The sequence below is a fragment of the Vombatus ursinus genome, unplaced genomic scaffold, assembly GCF_900497805.2.
Source record: "Vombatus ursinus unplaced genomic scaffold, bare-nosed wombat genome assembly UNPS02014772.1, whole genome shotgun sequence".
In the NCBI taxonomy this organism is placed as follows: Eukaryota; Metazoa; Chordata; class Mammalia; order Diprotodontia; family Vombatidae; genus Vombatus; species Vombatus ursinus.
The window spans coordinates 17,057,076-17,080,057 of record NW_020954550.1 but is presented as its reverse complement, the minus strand read 5'-3'; the positions used below and the strand labels follow the sequence as shown (position 1 = coordinate 17,080,057).

The following is a 22,982-nucleotide window of genomic DNA, read 5'->3' as shown; positions in this document are numbered from 1 at the left end:
GATTCATGAACGTGATTTAGTTGACAAATCTATAACATGTGCCACCTATGGGTTTCTCAGAGGACTGTTGCCTAGGAAACCATATTCCTTGATTCCTCTGCTTGCCCTCCCTTTCTCTGCCTCACCCTCCTATGTGATACCATCAGAAGGAAAAGGGTTTCCGTGCTTGCTGCTATAAAACAAAGGAAAGAAAAGAAAAAGGAAATGGGAAAAAAAGTGAATTAAAGATAATTCCGTTAAAGATCACAAATGAGAAAGACCTTCTGTTGTTTGACAAAGCACCACGTCTGAATTTGCAACTTTGCAGTGAATTTTACTATATAGATGTTGCCTCTCTCTGATAAATGATCCTTTACAAATTCCCTGGGAGTTCCTGTGGTATCTGATGAAGGGCACAGCATGAAAACCCTCAAAGATCTAAAAGTAATAATATCATTTCTTAACATTAAAATCCAATATTTAGAGCCCTTAGATAAAAGTGGTCAGTCAACATTTGTTAAGCAGCTACTGTGGAACAGACATGGAACAAGGAACCATGGGGGAAATAATAAGAAAATTCCAGAAGATATGGTCACCACCTTCAAGAAAGTGACAATCTAATGACAATTTTATTTTTTATATCCTTGAGAGTTCACATTGGATATTCATTTTCATAGTTTTCCAAATACTAAGAGTTATTTAATCACATATCAAAGTAGGACTAGGTATTGGCCAATTCTGCAGTTGCCTTGGGCATTGCATGCAGGGGCATGATGGGATACAACTCTGAATATAATTTTTTATAAATGCATATTTTTTTATATAGGATAATCTCACCCTCCATGCCCTCCAGGGATCTATTTTCTGCTATCATGGACATGGGTGCCAGTTCACAGTGAAGTCTCAAAAGCCTCTGACTGATAGCAAGCCATCAGGGGCAGGCACAATTTCCAGGACAGCCTAGTTTTCCAGTTGGGTTTGAGGTACATCAATGTCTTGTCCCTACTCTACCTACTGAGGCTCTTACAAGGACTTCCTTTCCCAAGAAGTATCAAAAGAATGGGGACGATAAACACATTTTTGGCTTTTTTTTTCCTACTGGTATTTCTGAGCAGCTGGGATATTGTCTAACATGTTTTGCGAATGGGTCTAGAAAACAAGTGATGCTTGATTAATATTGTCTATTATCAGGCTATGATTCCTTCCTCATGCTAGTGCTAAGAGAAAAGGGCTTTTAGTTGCTTACATACAGTGGCTGACAAAGCCTTTGGTTTGTATGGGGATAAAGAAGGAAGGACTATAACAATGAAAATGACCAGAGGCACTCAGGCATAACACAGAGTCCTGGATTTGGTATCATGGGGTCTAGGTCTAGACTGAGCTCTACTTCTATGACTTTGGGCATGTGACCACTTCTCACAGCCCCCATTTCCTCTTCTTTAAAATAAGAAGGTGTAGATTAAATGACCTCTAAGATTCCTTCAAGCTCTAAAACCCTTTCTATGACTTTCTGTACTGATCACTGTGAGCTAGTGTTTGCTGGCATTTACCCTATCGATAATCTAGGTGGCTAGAGGAAGACTGATCTCTTCTTTCTGAGGCAATTATTCAGTAAAATGGTTCTCTAGGAGAACAATTCTCAAACTTCTTGGTCTCAGGATCCTTTTACACTCTTAAAAAACTGAAGATCCCAAAGAGCTTGTGTTTATATGAGTTATATCTATCAACATTTTTTGTATTAGAAATGAAAACTTCTTGATAGTCTTGATGTCATGGACTCCCTGAATGGGGGAAGGGGGAAATCCTTAGACTATGATTTGACAACCACTGATCTAGGCTGTGCTTTTTAAATTGGCCCATCTTCCTTCCATGACTTCCTTTTGACAATTTCACTGCTCATCGGATGGGTGGACATCTCAGAAAGGTTCCAGCTAGAGCAAACAGATTTAATACTGGAAGAGCAATGAAAAAGAGTAATTTAAAAGGTATTGTAATTCATTCATTGTGCTCTTGCTATATATTTTAATTATATATAAAACGTTTGAATCATTTGACTAATTATAAGCTGAGAAATTGTAAAGAAATATACACCCTGCAAGATTTGAAATAATGCAATTTAATCTATCAGAAATATAAGTACAAACTATGTATGCTGCTTAAATGTAATCTGAGAGTATTGCCAGTGGAAGCAAAATTTCTCTCTCAATGTGGTCTACAATGTCCTTTTGCAATAGAAGTGCTAATGGTGGCATCAAAGTACACATAGAAATGGTCCATTAATATTGAGGTATTTACTTCTATGAAAAGCACCTGGATTTATTTGGACAGAAGGGTAGATCACAGCATTGTTGATATGGAGCTGGAAGAGAACTTAGAAATCTAGTGAGTTCAACCTCTTCAGTTTACAGATTAAGCAACTGAGGACCAGATAGGAAATGGATGTTAAAATGAAATATAATCATGGAAGGCAGACAAAAAGAATTATATTCAGGCCTTTCAAATTATTCATGAAACACTCTATAAAACTAGTTTCAGGAAATTAGGATGCACTGGAATACGAAAAGAACGTATTGCCAAGATGGGATATTTTTGGATACATTAGTATTGATAGTTCAGCTGGTATGTAAAATTTAAGGGTAAGTGGGAGGGAAGCAGCTGTAGAAAACATCTGTTTTTTCCAATGGAGATGAATCATAAAAGGAGAAGGATGGATTAACCTTTCTGCTGGTAGCTGTACTTGTGTGTGTGTGTGTGTGTGTATGTGTGTCTTAGCCTAAGCCAATTTATGTGTTGTAACATTAGTAAGGCTATTATCCTACGGTCCCCTTCCCCTTCCCCCACACTTTTATCTACTGTGGTCTCCAGTTAGGTTATTTTGTTTTGGCACAGTAATACAACCCTGAAGAAAGTGTTTGTAAGTGTGTCTCTGTTAATGTCAGAATAGTTCTTTAATTAACTGCAATCTAAGTAGAAGAGATGCATGGAAACAGTTCATTTTTAACATTCTTCTGAAGGCTAAGGAGGGTCACAGTGGGAGGCTTAAAAATCATAACCAAGGAAATCTCTAGTGCAAAATAAACAGAGTTGCTATTTAATAAGACTCTGAATTATTGGTTATTTTAATGAATGCCCATGTTCATCAAACAAATGAAGTCCGAGGCTAGTGTCTGAAAGGATAGTTTCAAAGGAATAATAGAAAGGAGTGTCTGTGTGTCTGTATACTCGTCCTCTGGCTCACTGGGAATCCTGAGGCTTAAAAGAAGTAAAAGAAACTGACTTGCCCTCCCTTCTCTAGGATTAAGATTTGGGGACCCTCTATTGGGAGGGGTAAAACTTCCAGTTGCTGGAACAGCCCTTTCTGTTCTAGTACTGCAGCAGCTACAAGGGGTGTTCAATCCTGGGGATCAAGATGTATCAAGCCCAAGGCATGTAACCTGTTTTTGGAACACCTCCCTAAGGCAACATTTATCCAAGTTTTATCACAAGAATAGGGTGAACAGAATCACAGCGGACAGTAACTAAGGAGAATAGAGCAGCAAGAAAATGACAGAGAAGTAGCACAGCAACAAAGCAGAGCTTCATTTGGAATATTACCACTAGAGCAAAAGAATAACAGAAGATAATGGCTAAAATGGTAGAGTATAGTGGCAGAGATTGGAGCTTTTAGCAGAGGATGGCTATCATAATGCAGCATCAGAGTAAAGAAGTGTGGAAGGTAGAATGATGTAGATTCTGAAAGGAAGAATCTTTTAGTCATGAAACAAGAAACATAACAGAAAGGCTAAAACCCTTTCTATCTCTGGAGCATGAGTTTTCTAGGAGGTTAACCCTTTCGCTATTAGTGTGTGAGTATATGACAGACTGTAACCACTTTTGCCTGAGGGCTGGGAATGATTCTATTGCTTAATCTTCCCCCCTGTAATTTACTTTGATTTTCTGTCTTAAATAAATACTCACAATAGGATTTTTGTTTGGTTTTGTTTTTAAGTGATTCATGTTTCCTGCCTGTTCTAGGTAGAGTAGGTACTGGGTGGGAGCACAAGACATACATTTTGCCTTTACTGAACCCCAATAGGGGCATGATTTTTGAGTTGAGTAGAATACCTTATGCACTACCCTAAACCACTCATTATTTGAGATCTTATAATTCAAATTGTTGTTTTCAGTTTGTTTGGTCATTATGAGCCAAAGATGGACTCATAACAGTCAAAGTTGGTTCAAACAGCATGGACATATCCTCAGGAGTGATGAGGCTTTTCTACATTTGTGACTGAATTTTGCCCCCCTTTATTCTTTCATTTTAGTAATAGGGCGGGGGGGGGGGTGACAAATTGCATTCTTACCCGAAGGCATACATTGGACTGGAAACTGCTGGAGAGAAGAAGTAAAAAGAAAAAAAAGATAAATAGCAAATAAAGTGGGAAGAATATGGACGGCACAACACAAAGAGGCAGGAAAATGACACGGAAATAATAGAGAATCCTAAAGATACCTTCTTACCTCATCTGAAAAACTGGTAGCTCAACTGGCTATGCTATGGAGCTGAGAGGGTAATACATAATTTTTTCTTATTGTTAAGTCATTTTCAGTTGTGTCTGACTCTTCATGACCCCATTTGGAATTTTCTTGGCAGGGATTATGGAGTGGTTTCGTATTTTTTTCTCCACCTCATTTTACAGATGAGAAAACTGAGGCAAATAGGGTTATGACTTGCTCACGGTCACACAGCTACTAAGTGTCTGAGGCTGGATTTGAACTCAGGGAGATGAGTCTTCCTGCCTCCAGGCCTGGCACTCTATCCATTTTGACATCTAGCTGCCCCAAATAATTCTGAATTATGCATACATTCTACTGAATGAGATTCTAGTGCACTTTCCTAAATTTTATGGGTACAATCTGTGAACACAATGAATGAGAAAACTCCTCTAAGTGTAAGCAGATAATTTTTGTCAAAAAAGAATCTTCTCAGCTAATACTCTGAAAAGAAAACATTTCTTTTTAATATATGAAAAAGTATAAAAATGCAAAATACATATATAACAAGGTTGAATTTATTAAGAGCTTTGAAAATATATTGTGACTTTTGGTTTTCTGCAAATTCCTTTATAATACTCTTTTGATACCCATACAATATTAAGAGAAGCAGAGTAAAGCCTGTGGCAGGTTAGGTGGAGACCTGTGGAGGATTTATGTGACAATGGTCACATAGAATGAGAAAACTCTTTTGAAAGGGGTAACTACACAGAAGAGATCAGAGCACTTGAAATTGCAAAGTAACAAACTAGTTTGCTAAGGAAATAGTTTTTGTTTTTGTTTTTTTTTAACAAGTAGATAGATGTCTTCTCATTTAACTGGTGATAATAATGGTCTTCCCAGCCATAAAAGAAGGGCTCTAAAATTTTAAAGTATGTGTTTAATAAAATTCCTGTTATTTCTCTTAAGATGATAATGAAACAATAAAAACAACATATATCAGAGTAATGTACTTGATTATGACTCTAAGTGGAATCTAGATACACTTTCTCAAATAATTCTGTACCTACAGGCACTTTTGTATACCAAACAAGAAATTAGTTAGTTACTTATAAGTCAGATACATTTTTCTTTCTTTCCTCTCTTTTAAATTAACTAGTTTAAAAGCAAACATTAGATTGAATCTATATCTACCAAATATATATGTATATATGCTTTATATACATACATGTATGTATATCTATATCAACATGTACATATATACATATTAATATTAATCAAGTAAAATATAGTAAAATATACTTTAATAATAATATAAATAATAAAATAGTATTTAAATATATTTTAAAATAATTAATACTAATTAAATTAATTAATATGCACATATACATATTAACATGCATGTATGCATGCTAACTATTTAGTTGAAACACTTAACTTAATTCAACTGCTGGTTGCTTCTCCCCAACGTTATTAACTCCTTCTTTGATTGGATTCAACCAGTCTAAATTAATTTATGTGTACAGAAATGTATTCAGCATGTACACTGAGTAAAAGCATTCACATAATGGTAGAGACTACCAATACTCTTCTAAAATTAAACTAAATGCTTAAAGTTCTGCACAAAATAGCATTTCAATTTGAAGTTGATTCAATTGAGTACCTTGACCTCTTGAGATACATACACAGCTGAGAACTAGTTCCTATCCTCACAGAGCTTGCAGTCAAATCAATCAGTCATGATAAATTTGAAAAAAAGCACAGCAGCTCAAAATACATTTTGAGAAATTTCTATATCATCCACAGTACACACATTTTTGAAAAAAAAAACAACTTCAAATAATTTGGAATGTAAGCTCCCTCAGGGCAGAGACTTTTCTTAATTTTTTTCTTTTTCTTTATTATTATTATTAATATTTATTGTCTTATTTTTGTTTATTTATTGTTCTTATTTTTTCTTTGTATCTCCAGCAGCTACCAGGGTATCTGGCACATTATAAATGCTGACTCCATGCTTACTGACTGAATGGAGAATGGTATTCCTTGGATACAAAGTTCAATTAGCAATATTAAACAAAGGAAAGTTTCTTAAACATCATTGAATCCAGTGTCGTCATTATACAGGTGAGGAAACTGAAGCAAAGTCAAGGGAATTACCCTCAGCATGACAGCCAGCAAGAAGCAGAGCTGGTATTTGAACCCAGGATCTGACTGCAAATCCACTGTCTCTTCCACTATACCACAGCACATAGATTATGTAACATATCACTTAAGTTTACATACTAGAGCTAGATGCAGTCCAATATCAATGAGGTTGAAAATAAATATTGTAACAAATCTATCTTATGTTTTAATAAACTCTAGCATAAGGGAACTGAGCATGCATATTGCTATCTAAAATAAATCAGCTGTAGATATGGTGTTACCTAAGAAAGTGTCTTCCACACCTTTGGTGAATACTTTTATCAAGTATTTTATCAAGAATTTTACTGTTAAAAACATATGTACATATATGTATATATATATATACACACACATGTACTGTGTATATATGAATGTGTGTATATATGTGTGTGTATGTACACACATGTATATATACACACATGCTCCACATACATACAAATACATATATGTATATATGCATGCATGTGTATATTTATATATAATTATATCTGCATGCATATATATGCATGTGTATATATCTATATAAATATAGATATGAATGATATCTCAATCCTGTGGAATAGGCAGAGCAAGTACGACCCCATTTTAAAGTTGAGGAGTCTAAGGATCTGAGAAGCACAGTGATTTAATTCAAGTTCTCACTGCTAGGAAGTGCCTATGAACTGTTCCAGGAGAATATAAACTCCTTGAGGGCAGGGACTTTTTCTTTCCCATTCCCCTCCCCCCAATACACCCCTAGTTTCCAGCACACTGCTTTGCAAACACTAGACATTTAATGATTGTCTATTAAATCAAGTTACATCCAGATCTTTGGACTCTGTGTAAATATTTCTACCATGATATATTTCCTTAACTTTTCTTTATGTTGTCAATTTGAATAAGGACTTATGAAATCCTCTATTTAAAATTCAAGTAACCCGTAGCACTTTAAAAGATGAACAACCAGTATTCTGGAGTACCTTTTAATGTCACCACTTAAATACAAATATAAATAGGTGAATTTCATGGGATCTCTTTTTTTATAGCTAAAAACTACAGCACTATTATATGCATGACTTCTATATTTGTTAGGAGCTTAGAATATGCTGAGCAGAATACACAAAGCAGTCAGATTTGGTATTCATTATTTTTTAGCAGGTATAAGATAAAAGACACTACAAGATGAACTCTTATTTGGTGTCGATAAAGGATATTAAAATAAAATGAAGAATTAGCTACTTTTATTAAAGCTCTTCCTATTTATACTGCTATTTTTTTTTTTTTTTGGTGAGGGCAATTGGGGTTAAGTGACCTGCCCAGGGTCACACAGCTGGTGAGTGTTATGTGTCTGAGGTCAAATTTGAACTCGGGTCCTCCTGACTCCAGGGCCTGTGCTCTATCCATTGCGCCACCTAGCTGCCCCTACCTCTTTTCTTTTAAAGACTGCTTGTCCACCTTCATATCTAGTGTTCAGTTACACTCAGGGAGTATTTAGTTTCTATACATAATTAAAGGTATGATACCTCTAGTGACTCCTTAAGGAAGGCCATTCACTTCCTCAGCCACTGAAATATCCTTTACGGTCGCAAAAAGATCCCCTTCTCAAGTTCAGATGAGCTTGGAAAGCTACCTGGTAGCTTCCTGGAAAAAGTTGCCTTATGTTGTGAAGCATTCTGATGCTAGGAAGGTACTAGTATCAGTAAAGTTCCAACTAAGATAGGACAGTCAGTGGCCTAAAGAAAGGAAGGTAGATCAAAAGATGTTTTGTTGTTGTTGTTGTTGTTCAGTTGTGTCTGACTCTTCATGACCCCATTCGGGGCTTTCTTGGCAAGGATACTGGAATGGTTTGCTATTTCCTTCTCTAGCTCATTTCTGAGCTGGAGGAAATTAAGGCGAACAGAGGTTAAGTGACTTGCCCAGGGCCACACAACTAAAGTATCTGAGGCCGAATGTGAACTTAGGCCTTCCTGACTCCAGGGCAGCTAGGAGGCACAGTGGATAGAATGCCAGGCCTGGAGTCAAGAACTCATCTTCCTACATTCAAATCCAGCCTCAGAGACACTTAATAGCTGTGTGACCCTGGGCAAGTCACTTAACCTTGTTTGCCTCAGTTTCCTCATTTGTAAAATGAGCTGGAGAAGGAAATGGAAAACTACTTCAGGATCTGTGTCAAGAAAACCCCAAACAGGTTCAGGCATCACTGAAAAAACAATTACACATTACCCTGCCTCTATCCGCTGCGCCACCTAGTGGCCTATCAAAGAAGTCACAGTCAAATTCTAGATGCCCTTCTCACTCCTTCATACCTCACACTCAATGAGGTCACCAACACTAAGGCCCCTCACAATAAGCCATAACCTATAAACCAACCAGTTGGTTCAAAAATTCATAGACTCCCTCGACTGGTCAATGATAGCATTTACAGATTATGGTACCAGTTGATATTCCTTGAGCATCCTAATGAGCATTTGAAAAGAAAAAGTCACCTAGACCTCTTGACATATTAGGCTAATCCATTTATACGAATTTTGTATTTACTTTACATTAAATATGATGCTTCATCTAGTAGAATGTAAGCTACATGAGGGGACTGACTGCTCATTTTTATCCCAGCACCTAGAACAGTGATTGACACATAATGCACTTAATAAATGCTTATCTAAATGAGTTGTTGAATGAAATGGGATTCCAAATCTTAATCCCAGTCATCACTCTGCATCAGTTAGGGAAGAGTTTTTCTTCGATGTACCCAATACAGAACTGAGCACTGTACTAAAGTCTGCATAATTTTGAGGGCCTAAAACAGGCTCCATCACCTCTTGCCCAGACTCTTGGTGTAGCGTTCAAATTGGTCTCCCTGCCTCAAGGCTGCTGCTCCCCCAGTTCATCTTCCATATAACCATCAAGTGATTTTCCTTAAGTGCAGGTCATTCCCCTACTCAGTAAACTCCCGTGGTTCACTATCACCTCCAGAATCAAATACAAAACCTGTTTGTCCTTCAAAGCTCTTCACGATCTGGTTCCAACCTATTTTTCCAGCCTCGTTCGCATTATGCCCAACCATGTTGGACTTCGTGCTTTCCTCACACATGACACTCCATCTCCTGATTGTGTGTCTTTGCTCTGGCTGCTGCCCCCATGTGTGGAATGTTTTCTCATCCCACTTATGCTTCCTGGAATCTCTGATTTTCTTCAAAACTCAGTTCAAATGAAACCTTCTACATGGGATTTTTCCATTCTCTTCTTGGTCCTCTCCTCCCAACTAGCTGCTAGTGCTGTCCCTGCCAAGGTTATTTTGACTCTATTTTGTGTCCATTTTGTACATATGTACATATCCATGTACGTATGTATATACCTACACATACGTAGCTTGTCTTCCCCCATCAGAATGTAAACTGTTTAGGCGAGAACTATTTAACTGTCTTTGTATCCCCAGCATCTAACATATCACTGGCACATAACTGGTGCTTAATAAATGTTTGTTGATTGATCGACTGATTATGGTATCTTGGGTATTATTGTATATATATGCTGCCCATTATACTCTGGGAATGGGCTATCCCACACAGTGTTGCTGGCACCTGAAGTTGCCTACAGCTGACCTCCATCTGGTAGCAGGTAGAAATAAGTCCAATAAAGTCCTTTAGATCTTACTTGCTCTATTTCCTGCTTCAAGTATTTCTAACTGCATCCTCTAACCTGCTGTAATCACACTCTCCTACAGAGATAATCTATTAGTAAATATCCTTAACTCCCCTAGCTACTCAAAAAAACTGGCCCCAGTTGACCTTCCCCTCTATGCCCATTCCCATCAATCTATACACCTCAATGGTTTCAGTTTTAGCATATGCAGGGACCCACTCACCACCCACCTACGCTCCCGACAGATGGAATCAGCCAAAATGGTGTGATCTTTCCTTTTGGCATCAGTTTGTCTACCTTATTGCCTAGAGCTTACTGCTAGATATGACAATGGAGACGCAAGCATCCTTCAAAATCTCCCAAGGCAATTTTTTGTAAAAGGAAATGATGGCTCTGAAAATAAAATATATTGTATACCACAAGCTGGCTCCCTAACCATTCAGCCACTTATTCCTAAAGCATTTTTTCTGTTAAAAATGTTGTATTAAGGTACATGTGTGTGTGTGTATACATACACTATCTATCTATCTACTTACATATACAGATATAGATGTATTTTACCCACCTACCTCAAGTCTGAAAAAAGGTTCTGTTAAAATGCATTTGCAAAAGAACAGGACACTTGGAAAGAATAAGAATCCTTTTCTGAAAGTAGGCAGACTTCTGTACAAGATTTGGAAAATTAAAGTAATATTGGAAAGTATTAAGAGCTTATTCTTTTTTACCTTCCCTTATTCCAAAACTAAAACAATTATTAAATAACCACTCTCTTTAAAACAATTATTAAATAACCACTCTCTTTAAACTATAAATAGAGAGCAAATGATTTATTTCTCTACCAAAAGAGCAAATCCACATGCAAGGGACCAAATGGTAGATGCTCTAGTGATTTAAATGTATAATTGGAATGTTTTATAAGCATCTTTAATGAGTGGGCAAATTACTAAGGGCTGAGACACAAGGGACAGCTACAGATTAATATAGCAGGGTATTTTAGGATCCAGTAGAGTGGGAGGGTAGACAGAATCCATGTTTATTTTTGAAAATACACTAGTGTAATGTTTAAGCTATTTCATAAGAACATATTACCCAGGAAGGGGATACTGATTCTCATTATACTAGAGCATGATGAAGACGAGTACAAACACGTTCTTCTCATTGTTCTTTAAGCAGGGACCCAATCACATTCAATCCTATTACAAATCATGATCTTTATAATCTTAACAAATAGTGCTGTCAAAAATTAAATGGATGAGCATATGGCAGGCAGAGTGAAATAAACTAAGCCCTGACACTTATGGACCCAGTTATGATGAGAGAAATGTTTCCATAATGGGGGACTGTGTCTGGAGTGTGAAGCTGTAAATGTAATGGGACACAGTGAGATACTATAATGATGTAAGTGTTGCTACCTGGTGAGTAATAAGACCAACAACAGTAGGGAAAAAAGCATCTCAGTTGTCATAAGCCCTTGAGCTAGAGCTGCAAATATAATTGTGTGTCAGGCATGTACTAAAGTAGTTTTTCAGAGGCTGAACAGCTGGTAAACTTTGGAGGGACTGCCATGCTAATGTGATAATGAATTATTTATCTCAACATTAACTATTAGCTAGAATTAGGTTAGATTTTCAGACCTTGACCATCTGCTGGGGTAAAGTCAGTGTCCTAAGTAAACACAAATTAGACATGCCAACCTAGACACAAGATTTAAAAAGCTCCTTTAAAAAATCTGAATTGGCTTAGAGCCAGGAAGACCTGAGTGCAACTCCTTTCCCCTGACACAGACAATCTGTGTGACAAAATGTAAATCACTTAACTCCTCTGTGTTCTAGTCAACTTTGTAAGAATACATATTAAAGAGAAAGTGTTAGCCTGCATTGGTTGAAGGAATTTCCTCAAAAAGTTTCCTATATCAATGAAATCATAGGTCCAACCCTATCCTAACTTGGCTGTAGAAAAAATATAGAAAAAGAAGAAAGATCAGATGAAATATTTGGAGTTTTTTTCTTTTTTTTTACCCACTGTTTTCTTTTCTTTGATTAACACTGATCATGCTTACCTAACATCCCTTTCTATGTGAACACCTCTAATTATTAGGAAGAATCACATATCATTGCCAATGTTTTACAGTAATCTTTTCAAATAGTAACAATCACGATTCATATCTTTGAAATCCCTAACAGGAAAAGCATCACAGAATATCTAATGTCGTAAAAATCTAACAACCTTTAGCACCAGGAAGACCACAATTTAACAATACTTTGAAGGTCTAAGGTGTGTCGATTGGTGCAGTGGATTTGTTTTTTACCATAAGACAAAAAAAATAGAGATAGTAGGATGAAAATGTTTATTTCAGAGTAAAATTACAATATCTCCTCATAATTATTTGTATTTGAAGTGCATTTGCATAGACAAAAGAAATAATATTTATAATCAAATATATTTCCTTGTTACTTGATGTGTCTGGTCCTTGAGAAAAAAAAAAGATCTCTGGTTACAGAAGTCATCAGACCAATGATGGTCAAACCAAATTCATGTGGAAAATCAAAGGATATTAATTGGAATTAAAAAAATAAAATAATGCCACCATCATAATTTCTCTTTGATTAAAAATATTACAGTACTTTAAAAGAAAAATCCATTAGAAAGAGACCAAATTTCCTTACCTGCTAAATAACCAATTTTCATTGAAACACACCTGGTTATTGAGTCCACTTACCACAACTAGGAAGAATATATTTCTATATAATTTAGAGAAACTTGTGGCAGTCAGTCCTATTTCAGGCAACATTGCCCATATACTGAGATGTAAACAGCAATAAGAATTTACCCAAAACAGTGCCACCCAATTAACATGGAGAACTAGTACAAAAAAGATTAAGGAGTATTTTGTTCAATTTGGATGTCAGTTGAATACGGATTGGGATAATAGGTTGAATTCAGTTAGTGGAATAGAAAGCACTAATTATATTTTGTACTCTCCTTTTATCTAACAAAGGCATTTGTCTATGTTGTCTCTCTCTTTATGATATCCTCCAAAGAATACCACAAATATTATTCTCTGCTGTAGAAACTGAGGCACACAGATCAATTTTAAGTTAGCACAGGGATTCTTAACCTAGAACACATGAACTTAAAAGAAAACATTCTGGTAACTATATTTCAATAGAATTGGTTTCCTTTGTAATCTCAAGTATTTTATTTTATGCATTTAAAACCTTTCTGAGAAGGGGTCTGTACCAGATTCCCAAAGAGTCCATGGTACCAAAAAAAAAAAAAAAGTTTAAGAATATCTGGTGCTCGCTTTGGCTACACATATACTACAATTGGAATGATAAAGAGAAGATTAGCATGGCCCCTCCGCAAAGATGATACAAATTCTTGAAGCATTCCATATTTTTAGGAGAAAGAACTTAACCCTCGATAACTACTATGGGATAGAGAAGATCTGAGTTCATATTCAGAGGAAGATAATGGAGCTAAAAAAAACCACTCCTTTTTCAATGAGACACACAAATGGTCCCAAGCACAAAAAAAAGAGATCTTGAAGAACTTGAAAAGGACTTTCAAAATCAAATAAGAGAGATTAAGGAAAAATTAGAAAAAAAATAAGGGCAATCCAAAAAAATCAAGAAAATTATGAAAAGAAAGTCAACCAACTTAAAATAGAGAATCAAAAACTTAAGGAAGAAAATAATTCCTTAAAATCTAGAATTAGGCAAGGGGAAGTTAATGATGTTCTAAGGCACCAGGAAATAATTAAACAAAATCAAAAGAAAAAAAAAAAGAAGAAAATCCGAAACATCTCATCAGAAAAAAACAATTGATCTGGAGAATAGATTGAGGAGAAATAATATAAGGAGAGTCAGACTACCTGAAAAGTATGATTTTTAAAAAAAGAATCTTGTTATAATATTATAAGAAATTATCAAGGAAAATTGCCCTGATGTTCTAGAACAAGAAGGTAAATCAGAAACAGAAAAAAATCCACCAATTGCTACCTGAAAGAGATCCTGGGGAAAAACTTACAGGAATATCATAGCCAAGTTTCAAAGGTCCCAGGTTAAGGAGAAAATATTGGAAATAAAAAGAAAAAAAAAACACTTAAAATACCATGGAGGTACATTAAGGAATACCCAAAACTTAGCAACTACTTTGTTGAAGGACAGTATGTCTTGGAATACTATATTTCATAGAGCAAGAGAGCTAGGGTTGTGACCAATGGTAATTTATCCAGCAAAGTTAAGGATAATCCTGAATAGAAAAAAAAGGACATTTAATAAACTGAAAGACTTTCAGATATTTGTGACAAAAACAGCAGAACTTAAGGGGAAATTTGACATATTACATCTAGGAGAAAAATAAAATAAACATTAAAGACCAATTATAAGGGACTCAATAAGGTCAAAGTGTTTACTTCTTATATGTGAAAATATTGTCAGTACTTTTATGACTCGTTATTTGGATAGTTTGAAAGAAAGGCTTGGGCTGAGCAGAGTATGATGGGGTGATCCTAAAAAATAGTAAAACTGTAGGGAAAGATAAAAAGGAGTAATTATCTAATACAAATGAGGCATAAAAGAAAAAAAAACATAGTGAAGAAGCTAGTAGGAGGGAGGACAGGTAGTGCTAGAACCTTACTCTCATTGAGAATGGGTTAAAGAGGGAACAATATATATATCTAGAAGGGTATAAAAGTCTTGCAAATTCAGAAAGAAATAAGAGGGCAAGAGGATAGGGTGGGAAGAGAGAAGTTTAGGGAGGGATTCTTAGAGGAATGGGTAAGCTGAGGAATAAAGCAATGGGGAATAGGAGGGCAAGGTATCACGTTAAGTAAAGTAGAGGAGGGAGAAGGGATAGGTTAAATAGGGTGAGAAGGAGAGTGAGGAAAAATAGGAAGGAGGAAAATACACAAGTAATTATAGCTTAGAATGTCAATGGGATGAATTTATCCATAAAACAGAAAGGGACAGCAGACTAAAAATTTGAATCCAACAATATTTAGCTTTCAAGAAACACAATAAAAATGAGAGATACACACAAAGATAAAATAAAGGACAGGAATAGAATTTATTATATAAAAAAGGGGTAGAAATCATGATCTCAGACAAAGTCAAAACTAAAACAGATTTAATCAAAAGAGGAAAAAAAGGGAAAACTACACTGTGTCAGCAATATTATTCAATATCGTTTTAGACCACTTAACATAACTTGACAGTATAAAATACCTGAGAGTATTCCTGCCAACACAGTCACAGAAACTATACGAACATAAACATAAAGTACTTTTTATACAAATAAAGTCAGATCTAAATGACTGAAGTAATATTTGTTGTTCATGGGTAGGTAAAGTCAATATAAAAAAAGACAATTTTACCTAACTAATCTATTTATGTAATGCTATCCAAACTAAGTTACTAAAAATTATCTTTCTGAGTTAAAAAACCTAGGTTGCTTGCCACTAACACATTTCATTTGATGGCTATGGAAGATATTTTACTAATTATTTTTTCTTTTAAGTGACATGATGATGTTTATATGTTAGGGAAAAAAAAGGATTTAGAGACACCTAAGGTATTTCTGATTTGTCACAGAAAGTTAGGGTTGGGGATCACTAAGGTCTGTATAGCCTTCATTTGACAGATGAGAAAACTGAGTCTCAGATAGAAATGAATTACCCATAGTCATATTACTAATAAATGGCATGGCTAGAATTGGAATTCATGTCTTTGGACTTTGTGGAACGTCTACCATACATATCTCTATAGTCTTATCATAGCATAATGCATCTGAAAAAGTAGTTAAAATAGTACTCAGCTATGGAACACCCTGAGTTTGGGGTATCATTCAGGTGAAAGAGAAGAAATACACCTCAGGCTGAGTTTTAATGGCAAACTTTCAAGAAGCTAAGTTACTCAAACCTTAGAAAGCCTAATTTTATGCACAAGCAAAGGCAAAAGTTCAATAGCTCTGTCATCCTTAAGCACTTCTAAGAAAATTACAGTTGAGGCTGTGATTAGAGTTTTAAAGACTAGTGCTTTCAACCAAAAGGAAAATGATTCCAAGGAACTAACAAATCAATGAGCTTGTTCATCCCTCAAGAGTGCATTACCATATTTCATGGGATCATCAGTGATACACTTAAAAATGGAGGTGCTACAGTCAAACACAAACACATTAATGGGGAAAGGATAGGGGTAGGAATCAGACCTGTTATTTTCACTGGAGTGGGGAACTTCTAGGAAAGGCATCTCCTACAAGCATAGTTCAGTTTCCCAGACCACTGAGAAGAGGAAGACACTTACTAATAGTCACATAGGGAGGATGTGTCAGATGAAAGACTTTATTTAGCTCAGATGTTGCTGGCTCTCTATCCACTACACAACACTGACTTTCTTACATTAATAACTAGTTAAAGATGACAGCTAAATGCTTAAGTACTAAGATATTAGGGTTTTTTAAAAAAGAAATTATTTTGGCTAGAATGGAATGTACCTTATTGTGTGTTCATAGAGTTGTTTTTATTATAAGTTCAAACAACTTGAAACTTTACAATTCAAACTTAGGAAACCCTCATATTGTTTTTCCTTTGTTTTCAGGACTATGCTTTTTCTTTATATTCTGATTTTCCAGGGAGGAGAACCAAGACTAAACTAGCACACACAAACCTGAATTATTTTTTAAACATCATCCTTACCAAAATATGGTAATGATAATTTAAAGAAGAATAAAGGATTAAGAAATAAAGAATTAAAGGTTTCTTTTTTAATATAATTCTCCACAAAGAAGCTTGATACTTAAAGATCAAATAGGAAAGTACCATTAGACCAAGAGTTGGAGGCCATTAAATCTAATTTCATTATTTAACTGATGAGGAAACTAAGGCCCAGGAAAGTTAAGTGACTTACCCAAGGTTACACAGGAAATGTCAGTGGTTAGAACCCAGGTCCTGTGACTTCAGAGCCTGTTGGGATCCATCATCATCATAACCACTACTACCATCACTTACCAAGCTATGTAATTGTGAGGAATTCAATTAACCTCTCAGTGCCTCTAAAAGAATTAAAGTTATAGATGTGATGCCAATTTGCATTAATGGAGATAATTTCCATTCTTGGAGTTCCTTCTACTGATGAATTCACTGGTTTTGACCATTAGAGATAGATGATAGATAGAACATATTATTTCATAATTTAAATTGTAATAAGTTATCACTTATACAGATATATGTATGTATATGCCCACATACATATATATGTATATAAACTATACACATAATACAGTTTATCTTCCCTCCTCTAAGCAAAGCTATTTACTTAAAATTACTTTGAAAGTAAAATCAAGACTGTGCTTACTGAGATATGAGAGTGAAAACAAAAGACACATTTGAATGGATTCAATCAAAGAATTAGATGTCAATTATTTAGAAATCAGTTGTTAGTAGATCTCAATGTTGAAGAAAAAAAGTTGTTTAGGCATTTCACCCTTCCTTTACGTCTTACTCCCATGATGCCCACTTACATCACCACTAGCTCTGTCCAGCTCCCTCATTCCAAAAATTCCTTCAAGCAAATAGAAAGCCTAGGGAAAACTTCTGTACCAGGATGATATGCAGGAGGTAGCCAGAGGAAACAGCAGGTTCAACACAGCTGGCAGAACGTGGGGGAGATTTTAGTGGTGATATTATTATTAACAGTGGTTGAAAACATCCACCTGCCTAATTCTGAATCGGCTCTGGCATCAATAGTCTTCCTGGAATATGTTCAAACAACATTATTAGCATAGGATGCAGAGAAGAGCTGGAAATTACTCTTCTTTACACCCACCTTTGATTAGCCTCTTACACAGCATTAATATAAGGGTATGTGGCACCATTTCTGAAGTGAATGTCAAGGAAATTAGCATGGACAGGGAAGGAAAAGATTTTCAGTGCCTAAAGCAGTACATGTTAAAAAGTCGGGAAACCAATGTGGAACTTTACTTTTTTTTTTTTTCCTGAGCTGGTAGTTTCTTGCTTCTTGGTAATTTGTGAGCCTTAAACGGCTTCTGAATACTGGCCAGGTCCCACTGAAGCTAAGGGTTCTTAACCTTTTTTGTGTCATAAACCCCTTTGGCAGTCTAGTGAAACATAAACCTCCTCTCAGAATAATGTTCTTAAATGTCTAAAATAAAATGTATACAAGTACAAAGAAAACCAACTGTAGTGAAACACTTATCAAAATACTTTTTTAAAATAATGTTCACAGACCTAAAGTTAAGAACTTCTGCATTAAGGAATAGACAGTTTTCATTATACCAGAGTTCAAGAACTTACTTAAAACAAAAAACGATGACTGGTATAAGCACAAAATAATGTATTTTCAGTCCCTTCAGGTATGCTCACCACAATCACAGAATCACAAAATTGCAGAGTTGGCACCAATGGCCATTGGGTCCAACCCACTCTAAAAAAATAAATAAATAAAATTTGAAAAAATTAAAAAGCAAACAACAGTCAATCATTTCCACAAAACATCCTTACAACTGGTCACGATCCTTAATTGAGAGTTGACTGAATTTGCAGCTGTATGATAGCAAGACAAGTGAACAAATACTTTTAAAAATTTTAATAGATTTTAGAGACATACTGACAGAGTATCTACCTACTTCTTACAAGTCACTGTGACAGACACTGTGGGGGATATAAAGAAAAATGAGGAGTGGCCACAGTCCATAAACTTATGGTTTTGTTGAGAAAACAAGACATAAAATTGTGATGAATTTTTCAGGATTTTAAAATGTTCTTCCATTAAAGTAATGCAACTGCCCTTTTATGATAAAATCAATAAGCAGTACTAAAGCTATGGCTTTTATTTGAAGAATTTAAAGTTTTTCCTCATGACCTAACGTTGTATATTTTTTCATTTTTGTAATATATCTGTGAGTAAAATGATGCATTTTTTGGCTAAGGTCTCTTTCTTTGACATGCTGTCATTTTAGACCTCATCTGGTCATCAGCACCTTAGAGAAAAAGAAATTATAACAGCAAACAGCAGGGGGTGCTCAAGGACAATCTGGACAATATGTTAAGAAGACCGGAAATAGGACAGAGACAAGGAATAATTGGGAGATAAGGCGGTAGAAGAGGAATATGGGGGCTAAATATATGAGTTAGGGAAAAAAAGAGTTAATAAATGTAGTTTAAAGTTTCATGAAGGAAGCTCCATCTACATGATGCAATTATTCAAATAATTGCCTTTCCCCCCTCACTTTTTATTAAGCATTTGGTTTTGTGAAGGCATGGTCCAAAATGGCATTAATACTAAGGGAAGGAACATATACAGAATATTTGGGAACAAACACAATTACGTGACATAAAATTGACCAAAGGGCACTACTTACCAATTACTACAAAATCTACAACATATTTTTCTGATGACCTTTTAGTTGGTCTATGTAATCACACATATCTAAACCCTGAAGAAGAATAACATGAATTTTGAAAATTAGAAGGCGCTGAGATGACATATAGAAAGATTAGGAAGCTCTTCCAAGACCTGTGATCTTTTCTGTGAGCTCATCAAAGTGAGTACTCCATCCAACGACCATATCAGAGGCTGAGTTAGACCACTATTTCTACATTGACTGTTACCTTTCCTTTAAAAAAAACTCAAGATAGTTTATAAATCTCAAGTGCTTAAGAAGTAGTTGTCATAACACCCCAGGGGAGATAGTTAAAGCTTAACCAAGGATTGATATGCAATTCCTTTCAATTCATCACTATCTGCAAACAAATCATTAAAACATGAATACAAGAGAAAGTATGTTAGTTTTCTGGAAAACTGCTAAGGAAAAGATGTTCATCTCGAAAAAGGAAGAATCATTTTTAGGTAACGCTAGAGAAAACAGAAAACAATTAAAGGCAGAAATAGGTCAAATTACCATTAAGGAGGAGAAGGGAGAGGCTAGACAAGGAGAAGGCAAGAAGGAGAGGAGAGAAAGAGAGAGAAAGAAAGAGAGAGACAGAGACAGAAAGACAGAGACAGAGAGAGAGAGAGAGAGAGAGAGAGAGAGAGAGCTCGCAAAACATATAAATGGCAGTTGAAACTTTTCTTTCATTATAAAAGGCAAAAGTGGAAGACTAAGGAAAAAATTACTTCTACTGACAAAAGAAGGAGATTTCTGAACACACTATAGGCATTTTTTTTACTCGTACAGCTTTCACTTCTTTAACTTTTGTGTTAACTAAAAAGATCAACTATTACCACATAGTTTAAGTATCACTTGTGACCGAAGGAGGATCGAAAGCAAGCTTGATAAGAAACAAACCAGTGGAGTATTCTGAAAAGCTAGATGTATTAAAATCTACAGTACACAATGATGTCCACTGGGAATTGAAATGTTATTGTGAAACTTTCAGCATTATTTTTGAGAGTTCACTGAAGGTATGAAGAATTCTTTCAGAATGGAAAACATTAAATGCTCTTCTTTAAGGGAAAAAAAACCTGGTCCCCCCCCTCCCCGGTCTCTCTATCTCTGTCTCTGTCTCTCTCCTCCTTGTCTAGCCTCTCCTCTCCCCTCCTTGATAGTAATGTCCTTTAACTTGGGTATTTGGAAAATATTAGGAAAAAAACCACGAATCTGCAAATTTCTCAAGGACCACATGAGGTAATGTAAAATCAACATCCATGGCTTATATGCAGCTGGCATAAGACTAATTTAGTTTCTTCACATGAAAGAGTGACAGGCTATAGAGACTAAGACAGAATCAGCATACAAGGAAGCACTGCATACTGGAAAGAATATTATATCTGAAGTTGAAAGAAATGCATCTGAAGTACTTACTACCTCTATGCCTATGAGAAAGTCATTTAACCTCCTAATTCTAATACAACTGTTGGCCCCAAGAAGGTCAAAGAAAGAATGAAAAGTCCTAAATATACCAAAATATTCTCAGCACTACCTTTTGTGCCAGCCAAAAATTAGAAAGAAAATAGTTGTGCATTAACTGGGAATTGGCTGAACAAACTGTGGTATATGAATGCAAAGGAATATCATATTGTGTAAGAAGTGGCAAATACAAGGTATTTAGAGAAACATGAGAAACTTGTATGAACTAGTTCAGACTGAATCAAGCAGGACCAGGGTATTAATATATACAATGAATAAAACAATGCAAACAAAAAACAACATTAACAGGAAGGAACGTCAGACGTGGTCCCTCGGTGGGTTGGTTTTACCTAAATAATTTTCTTTGTTACAAGAGCAGATTCAATGGAAGGTAAGGGGGGGGGCAGGTTGTTGAGGTGGATATTAAGGAAAAACACATGGGGTATAAACACATGGGGGATCATAACACTAAGACTACACTGAAGCAGAGCAAATAAGATGAATCCAGGAGAACATCACGTATGAGTACAATAATACAAATGAAGAGAACACTACAGAGCCCCTAAACTCGGTTTAAAGGCCACATTGACCTATGCTGGATCTAGGGGAGAGATGATGACACAAACTTCCCTGTCCTCAACAGAGAGGCGGGGCCGACCTGTGCTGGAAGTTGCATACAGTCATTACACATTATCATTATACTGGTTTGTTTTGCTTAATTGATTTTCTTTGTGACAGAGAAGGCTATATAGATCTGATCCATATCTGAGGTATTAAAAAAAAGGTATCACTAAAACATAAAAAAGAACAGGAGAGGGTTAGATAAGAGCTTCTCCATGGACTGCTCCAGCTTTAAATGCCAACAGAATTACAGCACCACAGAATATCAGTAAAAAGGCCTTTTACCCCAACAAGTACAATTGTCCAGCTTTTTGCTTAAAGACCTCTTTGATTATGGTTTTGATGAACTTGAAAAACGCTTTGTTTCCATCTCATAAGACATTAAATTATCTGTTTAGAAAGACACAGCCTATAAGATTAGATTTCTAACTTTTTCATTAATTTCACATTTTAGGGGGCTCATTGAAATATTGAGTCCTTATGAGGCAGCTGGTGGCACAGTAGATAGCAGGATGGGCCTGGAGTTGGGAAGAGCTGAGGTCAAATCTGGTCTAAGACCCTTATTAACTGTATGATTCTGGGAAATCACTTAACCTCTGTTTACCTCAGTTATCTCAACTGTAAAGTGGGGATAATAATAATACCTACATTGCAGGGTTGTTGTGAGGATCAAGTGAAATATTATTTGTATAGGGTGTTTAGCAGAGTGCCTGATACATAGCAAATGCTATGTAAACACTTATTCTTTTCTCTTCCCTTCCCTTATGAGACCAGTTGCAGGGCCAAGAAAACACCAAAGATTGCTGCGCTGGTGCATTAAAACAGTGCAGAAGAGTTTCATGACCTCAGAAAATCTGACTGCATCTATCTGCTCTCAATGTCACAGCTGGTGGAAGGGTACCAGATAAGTGTAATTATCAGCAGCTCATCATTAACCTGTTGGATAGAAGAATTAAGAGACTACCAGATTTGTGGAATCTTCATCTCTAAAGGTCCTAAAAATATTACAATCACCTCTGAAAGATGTCTTAAGCAATTTGTTGAAGGAGAAAATTGTACCTGATGACTTGGGGATTGCTTACAATTCTATCTAAATTATGAAATAATGAAGAGCGAAATGACAGAATCAAAAGAACATTGTATATGGTAACGGCAATATTGTTTTAAGAACAGTTTTGAACTAAGAGGTTATTTTGACTATTATAAATACCCCAAATTAACTATAAGGGACAAAT

General features: G+C 35.8%; 1 protein-coding gene and 1 non-coding gene across 8 annotated transcripts in view; one reads left to right on the top strand and one right to left on the bottom strand.

Moving 5' to 3' along the window:
• PDE4D (phosphodiesterase 4D) overlaps positions 1-22,982 on the bottom strand; it is a 1,859,629-nt gene that overhangs the window by 541,306 nt on the left and 1,295,341 nt on the right. The window lies entirely within an intron of this gene.
• LOC114044261 lies at positions 13,554-13,658 on the top strand. Its single transcript, XR_003569198.1, has one exon. It is a non-coding gene; the product is annotated as a U6 spliceosomal RNA (small nuclear RNA).